At 38.7% G+C, this 15,419-nt stretch overlaps 1 long non-coding RNA gene across 2 annotated transcripts in view; it reads left to right on the top strand.

The window, feature by feature from the left end:
• LOC148163932 (uncharacterized) overlaps positions 1-9,541 on the top strand; it is a 152,918-nt gene extending 143,377 nt beyond the window's left edge. For both annotated transcript variants that reach the window (XR_015768635.1, XR_015768634.1), the window contains exons 3-4: positions 8,309-8,410; positions 9,466-9,541. This is a non-coding gene — a long non-coding RNA (uncharacterized LOC148163932). The remainder of the gene's footprint in view (positions 1-8,308; positions 8,411-9,465) is intronic.
• The last annotated feature ends 5,878 nt before the right edge of the window (positions 9,542-15,419 follow it).

Genomic DNA, 15,419 nt, shown 5'->3' with positions numbered 1-15,419 from the left:
GACTTATAAACATGTGAAGGAGCTAGGGAGTAATGAGTAACCCAGATGATGGAGCCAGTTTGTCCCACTGCCAGGGCCTCACATTTGAATATATATGGAAGCTTAAGACTTGAAAAGTATACAGGGTGCAGAATTACAATAATAAGTGTCATTGATAAGAAAGTTTGCTTCATATACCAAAAACAGTACTAATATGGGGGTGATGTTCCTTATTACCATACCCGGAAGGTGAAAGACGCATTTGTAATTTTAGAGGAAATACATAGAACACTTAGGAAAATGTCTCCCATTAAATAACCATCTCTGAATGTCCTAAAATTAGTTAAAAAAAGAAATGCCTAAATATTGGAAAATATTCTTTGGGATTAATTCCTTTGGAGGAAGTGTTTGTTTACACTATTTCAGGATGAATTCAAGGTGCCTAAGCTCCTTGTCATTTTATTATTGTATTTTTCAAATTATCAACAACAGCCTACATCATAATATTGCCCTTTAGGACCTCTATCATTTGTAAGATGTTTTCTCACAAAGTGTCATGGGAAAGCCAAATGCAGTACAGGGAACATTTTATCATCATGCAAAAATGGAGAACTGTTTCCTTGTAAAAACATACGTATGTATTAAAACAGCACTCTGCCTATTGACAGAGGAGAGAGTTCAAATCAATAAGACATTTAGACCCCAGTAGAAAATGTCACAAGGAACATGAACAAATCACAAGAAGAGGACAGGCAAAACATTAAGAAACAGTTATTTTTAAAAATAATAAATGCTGAATAAAGCTAAGTATCACTTCCTTCCAATAACAGTAGCAAGCACTTAAAAAACAAGATAATACTCTGTTCTTGCAAGGACATGGAATATAAGAGCTGTTGGAAATGTGAATTTGTAAACTCTTTCTGGGAAGCAAGTATGCAACTTTTATTAAGAGCTATAAATGAGAGGTGCCTGGGTGGCTCAGTTGGTTAAGCAACGGACTCTTGATTGTGGCTCAGGTCATGATCTCAGAATTGTGAGACTGAGCCCCACAATTGGCTCTGTGCTGGGTGTGGATCCTGCTTAAGATTCTATCTCCCTTTCCCTCTGTCCATCCCCTTTCCCCTCCTCTAAAAAAATAGCTGTAAAATGATTATAATTTTTGATGCAGTAGATCTAACTTATGCGAATCTATGCTAAGGAACTAATTAGGGATGGTGACAAAGATTAGTCCAAAAAAGTCCTCTTCTTCATTGTTTATAATACCAAAAAAAAAAAAAAGCCTAAATGCTCAGCAATAGGAAGTGGATAAATAAATATTGTTAATTATATAAAAGGAAATGTGATTTAGTCATGTACAGTTTTTTAAAAAATTAGACACATGAAGAAATGTCCATAATCTAGTATTTGGTAAAAAAAAAAGGAGGTATGTGTAACAGAAAAGCATTATATAACAAACTGTATAGAATTAATATATAGTATATATAACATAATATATTATTAATATATAGGTTGTATTATTAACATATATTAATTATATTATTAATATGTAATATATAAATTACAAATTTTATATGTATGTATACTCTTTGGGAAAATGTACCAAAGCAACATTCCTGATTCTTACTCTTAATGATGTCAATTATTAGGAAGGTGAAACTACACCTGCTATCTACTGAAGAAATTTAATTTTTAAATGAAATAATGGCATGTTTATATAATGCATGTTGTGTATCCCTATAACATGTTTTCATCAAATGTTTTTTAAAATCAATACTCAATTACTTTACACTTCCTCTGAGTCTAATGTGAGATTAGCTGCATTTGCCACCATTTGGGAAATATCAGGAGAGAAAAGGAATAATGGAAGAAAAGCAAGCCCTAGGGGATTGGTTTGCTATACTGGGCTCCTAAATGGCAATCTCACAGTGTCATTTCTTCTCAGCATCTCCAGGGTTATGAGGGTTGGGAAAAATTGTTTCTTTTGCAGTAAAATGAGAATAAAAAATTTTACTTTGTAAACTAAGTCAAAAAATTAAATGGGAGAATATATGTAAAGTTAGAATGTATGCATGTAAGTATATAAAGAGAATACAGTAAGTCATGAGAGAATGTTCGTGTACATTGTCTGGAAACACCAAGCATCAAAAACCCCAGTAACTACTATTCCCAGAAGCCAGATTGTTTAATGCCTTTGAGATTATATGGTCTGTGTTCTAACCCCACCTCTGTGACATGCCAGCTCTGTGGTCTACAGTAAATTGATTTATTCTTTTCAAGCTTTATTTTTATTTGTTAAGAGTCTGCCTAGCTCTGAGTACTATGGTAATGATTAAATGAGATTATATATACTCTCATATATATGACTAGAGAGCATCAGTATAATGAAGACATGATCAAGTATGGAAAGTTTTATGAAAAAATGTCATTCCATCTTATAGATGGAATAAATCAAAATTTATAAATCTTGACCCCATAAATAGATGTTAATGTCATTATATATTGAAATGTTAATATCTTATTTTAAAATAAACATGTTGAAAAATCAAACTTAAATAATTTAACCGCATTAGATAAGTGGAGTCTAACTGATGGAGTCTAATATTAGTAGTGAGGGATCAAGTAAGAGAGAGCAGAAGTGGGAAACATTCCAGAATATCTTTTTTCTAAGTTATGGAATAACTTCTTTTATTTTCACTTTTCTTTCTGTGATTTTTTTTTATATTTTCAAGAATATTTAATGACCTCCATAATTTTTTAAAAAGCAACTGAAATTATCTCATGTTTTAAAGTGTATTTCTAGATAAGGTACCTTTCTATAGGCCTCATAAAGTAGCTGCTGGATGAATTGAGATGCTTAGTGATCACTAGCACACCTGAACTCAGTCCCCGGCACTGTCCCTAATTTACAAGTCATCACTTTCTAACCCTCTTGACATCATAGTTTTCCTTATATTAAACCAGGAACCATCAGTGATGTGTTGGGCTGTGTAGCAGGTTGAATGGTGGTCCCCCCAAAAAGATATGTCTATATCCTAACTCCTAGAACCTATAAATATGACTTTATTTGGAAAAAATGTTATTTGCACATGTAAAGATCTCAAGATGAGATCATCTTGGATTATCTGGGTTCACCTAAATGCAATGACAAGTGACAAGAGACAAAGAAGACACTAATAAAGAAGAAAAGGCCATGTGAAGATGGAGGCAGAGACTGAAGTGATGCAGCCACAAGCCAAAGAATACCTGACACCACCAGAAGCTGGAAGAGGCAAGGAAAGATTCTCCCTTGGAGCCTTTGGAGGCAACACCGCCCCACCGACACTTGATTTCTAAAGACTTCTGGTCTTTAGAGAGTAAAAGAATGAATTTCTGCTCTTTTAAGCCTCCTGGTTTGTAGTAATTTGTTATAGGAGGAAATTAACTCCATAAAATGACTTTACATCAATCCCGAGTGAGCCCCCTTTGTCTTCTTTTTTAAAGCAGCTATCTCCTTAGAACTGCTCCTCTCCAAGTCTACCTACAGATCAGTGCCTCCTGATTCCCCACATTTGCCTTCTTTGTTGATCTTTGAAACAATCGTTCTGAACCTGTGGGTCATGGATGCTTTGGTGGAGAATGCTATTATGGCCATGTCTCCAGACTCTTTCTAGACACTATGTAATATCTGATACATGGATTTAAGTTTTACCAATATTAGTAAATTTTGAGGTTATTGAAATAAAAAAAATTTGTATCACATGGTTACCAAGTTATGGTAGGTATGTATTTTCTCAGGTAATTCTCAATTCCTATCATGGGGCACCCAAATCTTTTTGGCAAATAAAAGAGGTCTTTACCTGGAAAAGATTGGAGCTACTGCTTTAAACTGAACACACTCATTGTAGAATGAATCATTCTCTTCTGCACCAACACAGGACCTACTTCACAGTAGTATTGAAATTTATCATTAATTATAGTGTTGAACCATGTGTGGATAAATGAATGTTCCTGTGATTTCTCATGACAGAGTATCATATATGTTAGGCTCCAGAGAATACAAAAGTGAATGCATGTTGAATTGAATTGATTGAACATTGATCGATAAAATAGACAATAGTATTACTACATATTGGATCAGTTTTTAGCTTTGGGAATTTGGGGCTATCTCTTTCAGCCTCAGTTTCCTTAACTGTAATATGAGCTAGTTTTATTGAGTGTGGAGAGAATCAAGTGAGATTATGTATGTGAAATTCCCATCAAAGGGCCCAATATACAATAGATATGATACGGGTAACGAACACCCTCATCCCTTTGTTTTCTGGATCAACAGCACTCATGAGTTGGTGACTTTGCACCACCTGAGTAACCCTGAGAGAAATGCTGACTCTCCTGTGCTACATGTTAGTTATTATTTGGTCTTGTTTGTTGCTCTTGAACAGACAATTTACCTGAAAGCAGTGTGTTCCCTTACTGATTTTTAGTAGAACATCCAGAATCAAATTAAAGTTCTTGTTGGCTCATATGTCATTAACAAGAAAGATCTGATTTTATCTATAAATATCCCTAGCAGTTCTAATAATTGAAAAGTGATCATGTTTTTTTTGTTTGATGATTAAACATATGTATTCAAATGTACACAAGCATCTTGGTTTCAGAGACAAAAGAACTGACTAAATGTAAGTCCAACAAGAAGATGGAGGATTCGTTTGAATCTATCGAACTCTGGGGCAGGTTATATGCTTATCGTCTTTTTTTTCAGTGAGACAAACCTGGTCTGTTTATTTGGTTTGTTTAAGTAATTAGTTGTAAAATTAGGTTGGGATTTTTTTAAGCCTGTGGTAGTTATTCTTTATGGGTCTGGGCTCTGAACAAAAATATTTCTTTAAGTTTTTTATTTGAGAATTGCTTTCTTCAGGTGAGCTCTGGCAAACACTGTAAAAATGTATAAATCTGGAATGCTGGGAAATATAGAAAAGGGAAGGAAATTACCTCAGTTTGGCAGGAGGCACAATGTTACTTTCTTTAATAAAATGCATCCTCTGTCCTGACTAGCTTGATGCAGCCCCATTGAGCATTTCATTGTATTCTGTCACTTAGCCCTGCCAGCCAGAGACGGCAACTGACACTGTGTACCTGAGGTTACAAAGAGCCTATGTGTCCGCACTCTGGTTTTCACATTCCTCAGAGAGTTTCAGGGGAGAGCTGCTTTGTTATTTTTCTCAAGTCTTGTCACAAATGGTCTTTGAGAGGCGCCCAGAAGGTCTGAGCAAGAACTAGTGGAGCTGGTTCCCACCAGAGGTGCCACATGCCTTGGGGATTGAAGACAGGGGGCAGAAAGGGATTCCGTCTGAAAGCAGCCAGTGACTGTTCCCTAGAATGTGCAGAGAAAGGCCACTTTTCAGGATACAAACAAACATCCGTGACTGGAATAGAAGGCAAGTACTGCTAGGAGAGAGGACAAAGCTGGGGGGAGCACAACGACAGGTCACAGAAGCCTCTTTACACCTCAGCTTCTGTCCAAGAGCTACATTGATTTCCATGACATTCCAGCCAATCAAGTGGCCAATTTTTGTAATAGGGGAATATTTCCCTAAGTGTGTTTCCTCTCTCTAAAATTCCAAATATGCCTTTTATCTAATGGGTACAGTGATACCTAATGTCATACCTGTATTAAGTACCATACTTGGTACATTTAGCAAATTTTTCTTACCAACGATTCTGATAATAATTCTGCACCCTTGCGTGTATGCATATTATGACTAGCACAATTGATTGTGTTTTTTTTTTTTAATTAAGAATTAAGTTGTTAGAGGCTCCTGGGTGACTCAGTCGGTTAAGCTTCCGACTTCGGTTCAGGTCATGATCTCAGGGTCCTGGGATAGAGCCCTACACTGGCCTCCCCACTCAGCCAGGTGTCTGCTTCCCCCTTTCTTCTACCCCTCCCCCTGCTCCTGCTCTCTCTGTCTCTCTGAAATAAATAAATAAAATCTTTAAAAAAAAGAACTAAGTTGTTAAATATAAGCCTTAAGTATAATCCCTAATTATAACTGTGTTTTAGCATACTTTCTTTTTTAATACACAATAACATTCATATTTCTCGAACCCCCTGTTTTAGCCCTAGGACATTATTAAGAGAAATCAAACCTATTCAGCCTCTGATACTGTGATTCAAGGAGCATATGAGCCCCTGGTTCTCCTCACATCAGCTTCCATACTTTTGCCAGTCTTTTCTCATCTTACTGCTGGAGGCACAGGGAAAAGTTGACTGACTGTCACATGCATCCAGGCTGGGGCATACTTCAGAGAAACACGCACAGTTCTTTCCCTTGACAGAAAATGTTTATCACTTACACAAGTCTCTTCATACAGATGACAATCTCAAGATAGTGACATATTTACTCGCTATTATTGAGGGTTTCATGGTCCTAAGAAATATATACAAGGAAGGAGTTGTCATTAGAAAGTCTCTAATGAGAGTCCCTGTAAATTTGACAAAAGGAAATAATATTTGACAGCAAAAGTGATTAATGGAGCAGTAGAACAGAGGCCAATGAAGTCCATTTCTTTTCTTTTCTCAGGAGAGTTAGTAATGAGGTCAGTGACTTTCCTCTAACAGTGAAATTTTACTCTCTCAATCATTGACTTCTCTCCTAGTAAAAACAGAACAGAACACAGCCATTCAAATTCTTGTTACCAATGCTCTGTTGGGTCTTACAAGGGATTTGGAGAAGAATAATACACACCAGCCCCCTATGTAATAGCAGTCATGACGGTAGAACTAATGTGTGTACAGACTGACGTCCTTTCACTCATTTAAAAAATCTGCTTTATAACACATAGTGAAATTTGATACAAGGTGAAGAATGCAGGCATTATATCCCAGTATACATCTGAATCCATGTGCATGTATTATGGAAGAGGCAGTAGTTGGAATCGGCCTTAAGGCATGGGTGGGATTTTGAGAGTTAATGATGATAAGGAGGGATTTATATAAATGAGAATAAAATCAAGATTATTGAGTTATTATTACAGGAATTATTTGATTCAGGACACCCAGTATACATGAGGACAGAGTATAGAGGTGTGAGATAAAAGGAGGTTGGAGAACATTGTGGAAGTCTTTGAATGTCTAAGAGAGAAGGCAGTTTTTTCCTCAGGAGGCAGCAGGAAATTAATGAATCCTTTAAAAATAAGAGAGTGAGGGGTGCCGGAGTGGCTCAGTTGATTAAGCTTCTGACTCTTGATTTCGGCTCAGGTCATGATTTCAGGGTTGTGAGATCGAGCCCTGCATTGGGCTCTGTGCTAGGCGTGGAGCCTGCCTAAGATTCTCTCTTTCCCTCTCCCTCTGCCCCTCCCAAAAAAAATAAAAATAAGAGTGATATTTTGGTGGTGTTACTACATGTTGGTGACCACAGAGTAGACAGGGGGAGAAAAGGCAATAGCCAGAGATTCATTTTAAGGTCTTTTGAAATAATTTGAGAAGTCATCAGGACTTGAATTAAGATGGGAACAAAGGAAATGAGAAGGAAAGGACATAGATCTGAACAGTTATAGAATAAAAATATGTCATTGTCTCCTCTCTTTGATCCATACCTTCCTTTACCTCTCTGCCTCCACAGATAGCTCTGTAGCTTAAAATTGGAAAACTAAAGGAACCATAGGAGGGGTCTTGAAAAAAGGAATATAAAAGGAGGAAAGTGGATGAAGAAGATTTCAGTAGTAAACTTTTATTAATTACTGAGTTCCACCTTGTCTTGAGCAGTTGTACTAAAACCAGCTGAGAGGGAAGAAAGCATACCACACTGGATCACAGTGTTTCATACCGTGACACTCGACTACCATTATTGTGCAGATATAGAGCTAATATTTTGCATAAATGAAAAGGCAGCAAAGTAAATTTTACTAAACTCCGGAACTATAGTTGTTAAAAATGAAATAAAGTACATGGACAAAGCATTAACCATTCTATACAGAGATACTTAGCTGTAACCTTTTTTTGTTGTTGTTATAGAAAGGGATAATTCAGGTCAGCGTTGCCCACGGCTTTACCCCACACTGCTGAGGGGACTCTGGATAATTTTAGACAAAATGGAGATACCATTTATTTAATTGTATTGATACATACTTTCTTTTTATACAAACTATTCTGGCTTGATGTTTCTAATAGAAATGCCAAATTTCCTTTGTAGACCAATTTATTTAAGAAGTCCAGTCAATTTTAAGGAAGATATTAGATAAATAATAGTACAAGAATATGGCCAAAAAAAAAAAAACTCAAGCTGCTTTTCAAATGACTAAAGTTTGGAAAACCCTGATTTAGGTAAACAAGACTAACTTTAATATCTCCTAGTATTACATGCACAATGCCCAGTCTGTGCAGCGATCCTGATACCATCTGCTCAGTCTTCACATCTAACATGAGGCTGTCAGTGAGGAACAACAACAACAAAAGGTAAAGTAGCCACTGTCATCCCTGTACAATTCAGATTAGCATAAATTATATTTTCTGTTTTCACATTATTCCTAAGATTAAATTTTGTCACACAAGCAAAATTGTCATCTCTTTAAGGCTAGGGTCGGCAGAAGCCATGGTGGATAAAGTAAGAGTGTAGAACTGAGCCCTGGCTTCAAATCCTGGTTCTGTCACTAACCATCTGCATGAACTCCAGCAAGTCACCTGGCTACCTTGAACCCTGGTTTGTATAAGTACAGAGAGGATACTAATGCAATCTCTGTGGGGTTATCTGAGGGTTAAAGGAGATAAGAGAGATCATGGCCTTCATGGAGAGGATGCATCCCATGCCCACCCTCTCCCCTTAGCACTCATGTTGGTACGGCTCCTCCTTGCCTGTCTGACCCCATGTCCTACAGTGAGTTCCTCTGCCTGTGACTCAGCCTCCCTGTTCTCCTCCCCCTAGAGTCACCTTCACATCCCACGTTGGGACATTTTGCATTCTCTTCTACCGGGGTGCTCTTACCCAGACCTTCAGGTCTCTTGCTTCCTCACCTCAAAGAAACTTCAGCTTAAACATGATCTCTTCAGAGAGCCCTTATTGAAAGGGCTTATTGAAAACACTCCCGTTGCCATCAACCCCACCACCAATCTTGATCCCCTCTCCCACTTAGATTTTATTTATAGCACTGATTACTGCTTGAAATTGCATCCTGTTTTTATTTGCTTTTCCGTTGATTGGTTCTCTCCCATAGAATACAGGTGTTTGTCTTGTTCATCAATATATCCCTGGCCTCTAGAACGATGTCTGATGTATTTTGGGTACTCGGTAAATATTTACTGAATATTATCATTGCTAATGAATAAATAAAATGTAGCAATTATGAAAGAATTTTGAAAAATCAATACAGAATTTACTGAGCACTTGCTAAATCCTAAGTGGAGAGAGATTCTAAACCAATGTAAAAAATGGTTTGCCCTAAAAGCATAAGAAATCATCACATACTAATTTCATCTTGTTTTGTGATCAGAAGCTAATTAGTGGAACATTTTAGACAGGGCAAATGCGGAGAAGGCACTACACAGAGGAGCCTGGGAAGGCTTCAGCGAGAAAAGATGGGAAGGCACTGGAGGAGGAGGGTCCCCACGCTGGCCAGCCGTCCGTCGGAAGCACTGTTGGAGTTCGTCACGACAGGTCTCATCTAAGTCACACGTGCGACATCTCCACTGACTGCCTGGTAATGGTACATCCGGGGCTCAGAAGATGGGGTATGAGTCTTTCACGCCTTGTGTTTTCCTCATGTCTCCAGTTGGGCTCTTCGGGAGGGTGTGTGAGTGTGTGAGTGTGTGAGTGTGTGTGTGTGTGTGTGTGTGTGTGTTTCTTTTCCTTGGCTCCCAAGTCACATCAGTCTGCTGCTCCTGGTACTTGGCAACCCAGCACGCTTCCTCCCACTAACGACAAGCCTGTCTGCAAAACAGAACAACATCTTTAAGATGGGGTGTTTATCTGGGCAGCACACAGCCTCTGCAGCCCACAGGGGCCCCTCCTTCAAAGGCATTGCTGAACGGGGCTCACCTGATGAAAGCCCGAACTGTGTATGCTTGACTTGATTTACGGGCAACTGCCAGCTCATTAGGCGCACTGGCCTGAGGAAGCCAGTCGGCTGTGGGGACAAATGTTTGTGTAGCTCTGTGGTGCCCACAAAGCTGTTTGCGGCTTGGGGGCTGAAGTACAAAGGGGGCAGTGATAAGGAGTTGTGGAATCCAGGGCTGGCTCAGGGAGCGCTAACTGCCCAGGAGATTGATATCTGGGGTGCAAAGGCTAAAAAAATTAGATTAATTTAGCTCAGCTGTGCTCACCGACGGATTGGGTTGCAGTTGGTGCTGAAACACTAGAGATCAGACCTCAGCAATTGAGGGTCAAGTCTCATCTTGGAAAGAAGGGAGTAAGATGGATTGCCTCTCAGCACGCCTGCTCCCCAGGAAAACGATAGTCTGCAAAGGCAGCCCGGCATTACAGATAATCCTGTAGAGCATCAGTAAGAAAGTAAGTTATGTGTTCTCCAGATATGGCATCGGGAATTGGGAGCACTGTCTTCTAATCCTGGGAAATCACTCGGAGCCAACTACTTTAAAAATATTCTCAATTTCACAAAGTAAGACTAAATAGGAACCTGAAAAACAAATAGAACCTCAGAATTCTAGTATTTTATTGTAAGGTGTTTCCACTCTCCCTGCTTGTATAATGATTATTTTACTATGGCGCTGGCTGTTAGTCTCCCAAGTTCATCTCCTTAGAAAATATCTTCACCTGTATGTTTGCCTTTAAAAACTCTTCACTATCCCAGTTTGATTCCTAGGTGGAAAGTCTAGTAGACTTCACATTCCACACCACATCAAGAAAGAAAACATTTTTTTTCACAGAAACACCTTGTTCTGTTTTACTTTTTTAAAAATTTTTTATTGTTATGTTAATCACTATACATTACATCATTAGTTTTTGATGTAGTGTTCCATGAGTCATTGTTTGTGCATAATACCCAGTGCTTCACGCAGAACGTGCCCTCTTTAATACCCATCACCAGGCTAACCCATCCCCCTACGCCCCTCCCCTCTAGAAACCTCAGTTTGTTTTTCAGAGTCCATCGTATCTCATGGTTCCTCTCCCCCTCCGACTTACTCCCCTTCATTCTTCCCCTCCTGCTATCTTTTTCTTTTTTTTTCTTAACATATATTGCATTATTTGTTTCAGAAGTACAGATCTGTGATTCAACAGTCTTGCACAATTCACAGCACTCCCCATAGCACATACCCGCCCCAATGTCTATCACCCAACCACCCCATTCCTCCCAACCCCCACCACTCCAACAACTCTCAGTTTGTTTCCTGAGGTAAAAAATTCCTCATGTCAGCGAGGTCATATAATACATGTCTTTCTCTGATTAACTTATTTCAATCAGCATAACACCCTCCAGTTCCATCCATGTCATTGCAAATGGCAAGATCTCATTCCTTTTGATGGCTGCATAATATTCCATTGTGTATATATACCACTCTTATTTATCCATTAGTCTGTCGATGGACATCTTGGCTCTTTCCACAGTTTGGCTATTGTGGACATTGCTGCTATAAACATTGGGGTGCACGTGCCCCTTCGGATCCCTACATTTGGATCTTTGGGGTAAATACCCAGTAGTGCAATTGCTGGATCGTATGGTAGCTCTATTTTCAACTGTTTGAGGAACCTCCATACTGTTTTCCAGAGTGGTTGCACCAGCAGTGTAGGAGAGTTCCCCTTTCTCCACATCCCTGCCAACATCTGTCGTTTCCTGACTTGTTAATTCTAGCCATTCTGACTGGTATGAGGTGGTATCTCATTGAGGTTTTGATTTGGATTTCCCTGATGCCGAGCGATGTTGAGCCCTTTTTCATGTGTCTGTTGGCCATTTGGATGTCTTCTTTGGAAAACTGTCTGTTCATGTCTTCTGCCCATTTCTTGATTGGATTATTTGTTCTTTGGGTGTTCAGTTTGATAAGTTCTTTATAGATTTTGGATACTAGCCCTTTATCTGACATGTCATTTGCAAATATTTTCTCCCATTCTGTTGGTTGTCTTTTGGTTTTGTGGACTGTTTCTTTTGCTGTGCAAAAGCTTTTGATCTTGATGAAATCCCAATAGTTCATTTTTGCCCTTGCTTCCCTTGCCTTTGGCGATGTTTCTAGGAAGAAGTGCTGCGGCTGAGGTTGAAGAGGTTGCTACCTGTGTTCTCCTTTAGGATTTTGATGGACTCCTGTCTCACGTTTAGGTCTTTTAACCATTTGGAGGCTATTTTTGTGTGTGGTGTAAGGAAATGGTCCAGTTTCATTCTTCTGCATGTGGCTTTCATTCTTCTGCAAACACCATTTGTAGAAGAGACTGTCTTTATTCCATTGGACCTTTTTTCCTGCTTTGTCAAAGATTAGTTGACCATGGAGTTGAGGGTCCATTTCTGGGCTCTCGATTCTGTTCCATTGATCTATGTGTCTGTTTTTGTGCCAGTACCATACTGTCTTGATGATGATAGCTTTGTAATAGAGCTGGAAGTCCGGAATTGTGATGCCGCCAGCTTTTCTTTTCTTTTTCAATATTCCTCTGGCTATTCGGGGTCTCTTCTGGTTCCATACAAATTTTAGGATTCTTTCTTCCATTTCTTTGAAAAAGGTGGATGGTATTTTGATGGGGATTGCATTGAATGTGTAGGTTGCTCTAGGTAGCATTGACATCTTCACAATGTTTGTTCTTCCAATCCATGAGCATGGAACCTTTTTCCATTTCTTTGTGTCTTCTTCAATTTCTTTCATGAGTATCTTATAGTTTTCTGAGTACAGATTCTTTGACTGTTTGGTTAAATTTATTCCTAGGTATCTTATGGTTTGGGGTGCAATTGTAAACGGGATCGACTCCTTGATTTGTCTCTCTTCTGTCTTGTTGTTGGTGTATAGGAATGCCACTGATTTCTGTGCATTGATTTTATATCCTCCTACGTTACTGAATTCCTGGATGAGTTCTAGCAGTTTTGGGGTGGAGTCTTTTGGGTTTTCCACATACAGTATCATATCATCTGCAAAGAGTGAGAGTTTGACTTCATCTTTGCCGATTTGGATGCCTTGGATTTCTTTTTGTTGTCTGATTGCTGTGGCTAGACTTCTAATACTATGTTGAATAGCAGTGGTGAGAGTGGACATCCCTGCCGCATTCCTGACCTTAGGGGAAGAGCTCTCAGTTTTTCCCCATTGAAAATGATATTCGCTATAGGTTTTTCATAGATGGCTTTTATGATATTGAGGTATGTACCCTCTATCCTTATCCTCTGAAGAGTTTTGATCAAGAAAGGATGCTGTACTTTGACAAATGCTTTTTCTGCATCTATTGAGAGGATCATATGACTCTTGTTCTTTCTTTTGTTAATGCATTGTATCATGTTGATTGATTTGCAGATGTTGAACCAACCTTGCAGCCCAGGGATAAATCCCACTTGGTCATGGTGAATAATCCTTTTAATGTACTGTTGGATCCTATTGGCTAGTATTTTGGTGAGAATTTTTGCATCCATGTTCATGAGGATATTCGTCTGTAATTCTCCTTTTTGATGGGGTCTTTGTCTGGTTTTGGGATCAAGGTAATGGTGGCCTCATAAAATGAGTTTGGAAGTTTTCCTTCCATTTCTATTTTTTGGAACAGTTTCAGGAGAATAGGTATTAATTCTTCTTCAAATGTTTGGTAGAATTCCCCTGGGAAGACATCTGGCACTGGGCTTTTGTTGGGAGATTTTTGATGACTGCTTCAATTTCCTTAGGGGTTACAGGTCTGTTCAGGTTTTCTATTTCTTCCTGGTTCTGTTTTGGTAGTTGATACATCTCTAGGAATGCACCCATTTCTTTCAGGTTATCTAATTTGCTGGCATAGAGTTGCTCATAATATGTTCTTATAATTGTTTGTATTTCTTTGGTGTTGGTTGTGATCTCTCCTCTTTCATTCATGATTTTGTTGATTTGGGTCATTTCTCTTTTTGATAAGTCTGGCCAGGGGTTTATCAATCTTGTTAATTCTTTCAAAGAACCATCTCCTAGTTTCGTTGATCTGTTCTACTTTTCTTTTGGTTTCTATTTCATTGATTTCTGCTCTGATCTTTATTATTTCTCTTCTCCTGCTGGGTTTAGGCTTTATTTGCTGTTCTTTCTCCAGCTCCTTAGGTGGAGGGTTAGGTTGTGTATTTGAGACCTTTTTTGTTTCTTGAGAAAGGCTTGTATTGCTATGTGCTTTCCTCTCAGGACTGCCTTTGCTGTATCCCAAAGATTTTGAACAGTTGTGTTTTCATTTTCATTGGTTTCCATGAATTTTTTAAATTCTTCTTTAATTTCCTGGTTGACCCTTTCATTCTTTAGTAGGATGCTCTTTAGGCTCCATGTATTTGAGTTCTTTCCGACTTTCCTCTTGTGATTGAGTTCTAGTTTCAAAGCACTGTGGTCTGAAAATATGCAGGGAATGATCCCAATCTTTTGGTGCCGGTTGAGACCTGATTTGTGACCTAGGATGTGATCAATTCTGGAGAATGTTCCATGGGCACTAGAGAAGAATGTGTATTCCGTTGCATTGGGATGGAATGTTCTGAATATGTCTGTGAAGTCCATTTGGTCCAGTGTGTCATTTCAAGTCTTTATTTCCTTGTTGATCTTTTGCTTAGAAGATCTGTCCATTTCAGTCAGGGGGGTGTTAAAGTCCCCCAGTATTATTGTATTGTTGTCTATGTGTTTCTTTGCTTTTGTTATTAATTGCCTTATAAAAGTGGCTGCTCCCATGTTAGGGGCATAGATATTTACAATTGTTAGATCTTCTTGTTGGATAGACCCTTCAAGTAGGATATAGTGTCCTTCTTCATCTCTTATTACAGTCTTTGTTTTAAAATCTAATTTGTCTGATATAAGAATTGCCACCCCAGCTTTCTTTTGGTGTCCATTAGCATGGCAAATGGTTTTCCACCCCCTCACTTTCAATCTGGGGTGTCTTTGTGTCTAAAATGAGTCTCTTGCAGACAGAATATCGATGGGTCTTGTTTTTTAATCCAATCTGATAGCCTGTGTCTTTTGATTGGGGCATTTAGCCCACTTACATTCAGGGTAACTATTGAAAGATAGGAATTTAGTGCCATTGTATTGCCTGTAAGGTGACTGTGACTGTATATTGTCTGTGTTCCTTTCTGATCTATGCTGCTTTTAGGCTCTCTCTTTGCTTAGAGGATCCCTTTCAATATTTCTTGTAGGGCTGGTTTCGTGTTTGCAAATTCCTTTAGTTTTTCTTTGTCCTGGAAGCTTTTTACCTCTCCTTCTATTTTCAATGACAGCCTAGCTGGATATAGTATTCTTGGCTGCATATTTTTCTCATTTAGTGCTCTGAAGATATCATGCCAGTCCTTACTGACCTGCCAGGTCTGTGTGGCTAGGTCTGTTGCCAATCTAATGTTTCTACCAT

The sequence above is a fragment of the Eumetopias jubatus genome, unplaced genomic scaffold (genome assembly GCF_037043125.1).
Source record: "Eumetopias jubatus isolate StellerSeaLion01/CBP00866 unplaced genomic scaffold, mEumJub1_p1.0 scaffold_7, whole genome shotgun sequence".
NCBI lineage: Eukaryota > Metazoa > Chordata > Mammalia > Carnivora > Otariidae > Eumetopias > Eumetopias jubatus.
Note: the sequence above shows the minus strand (reverse complement) of the source record. Positions and strands in the feature narration are given on the sequence as shown.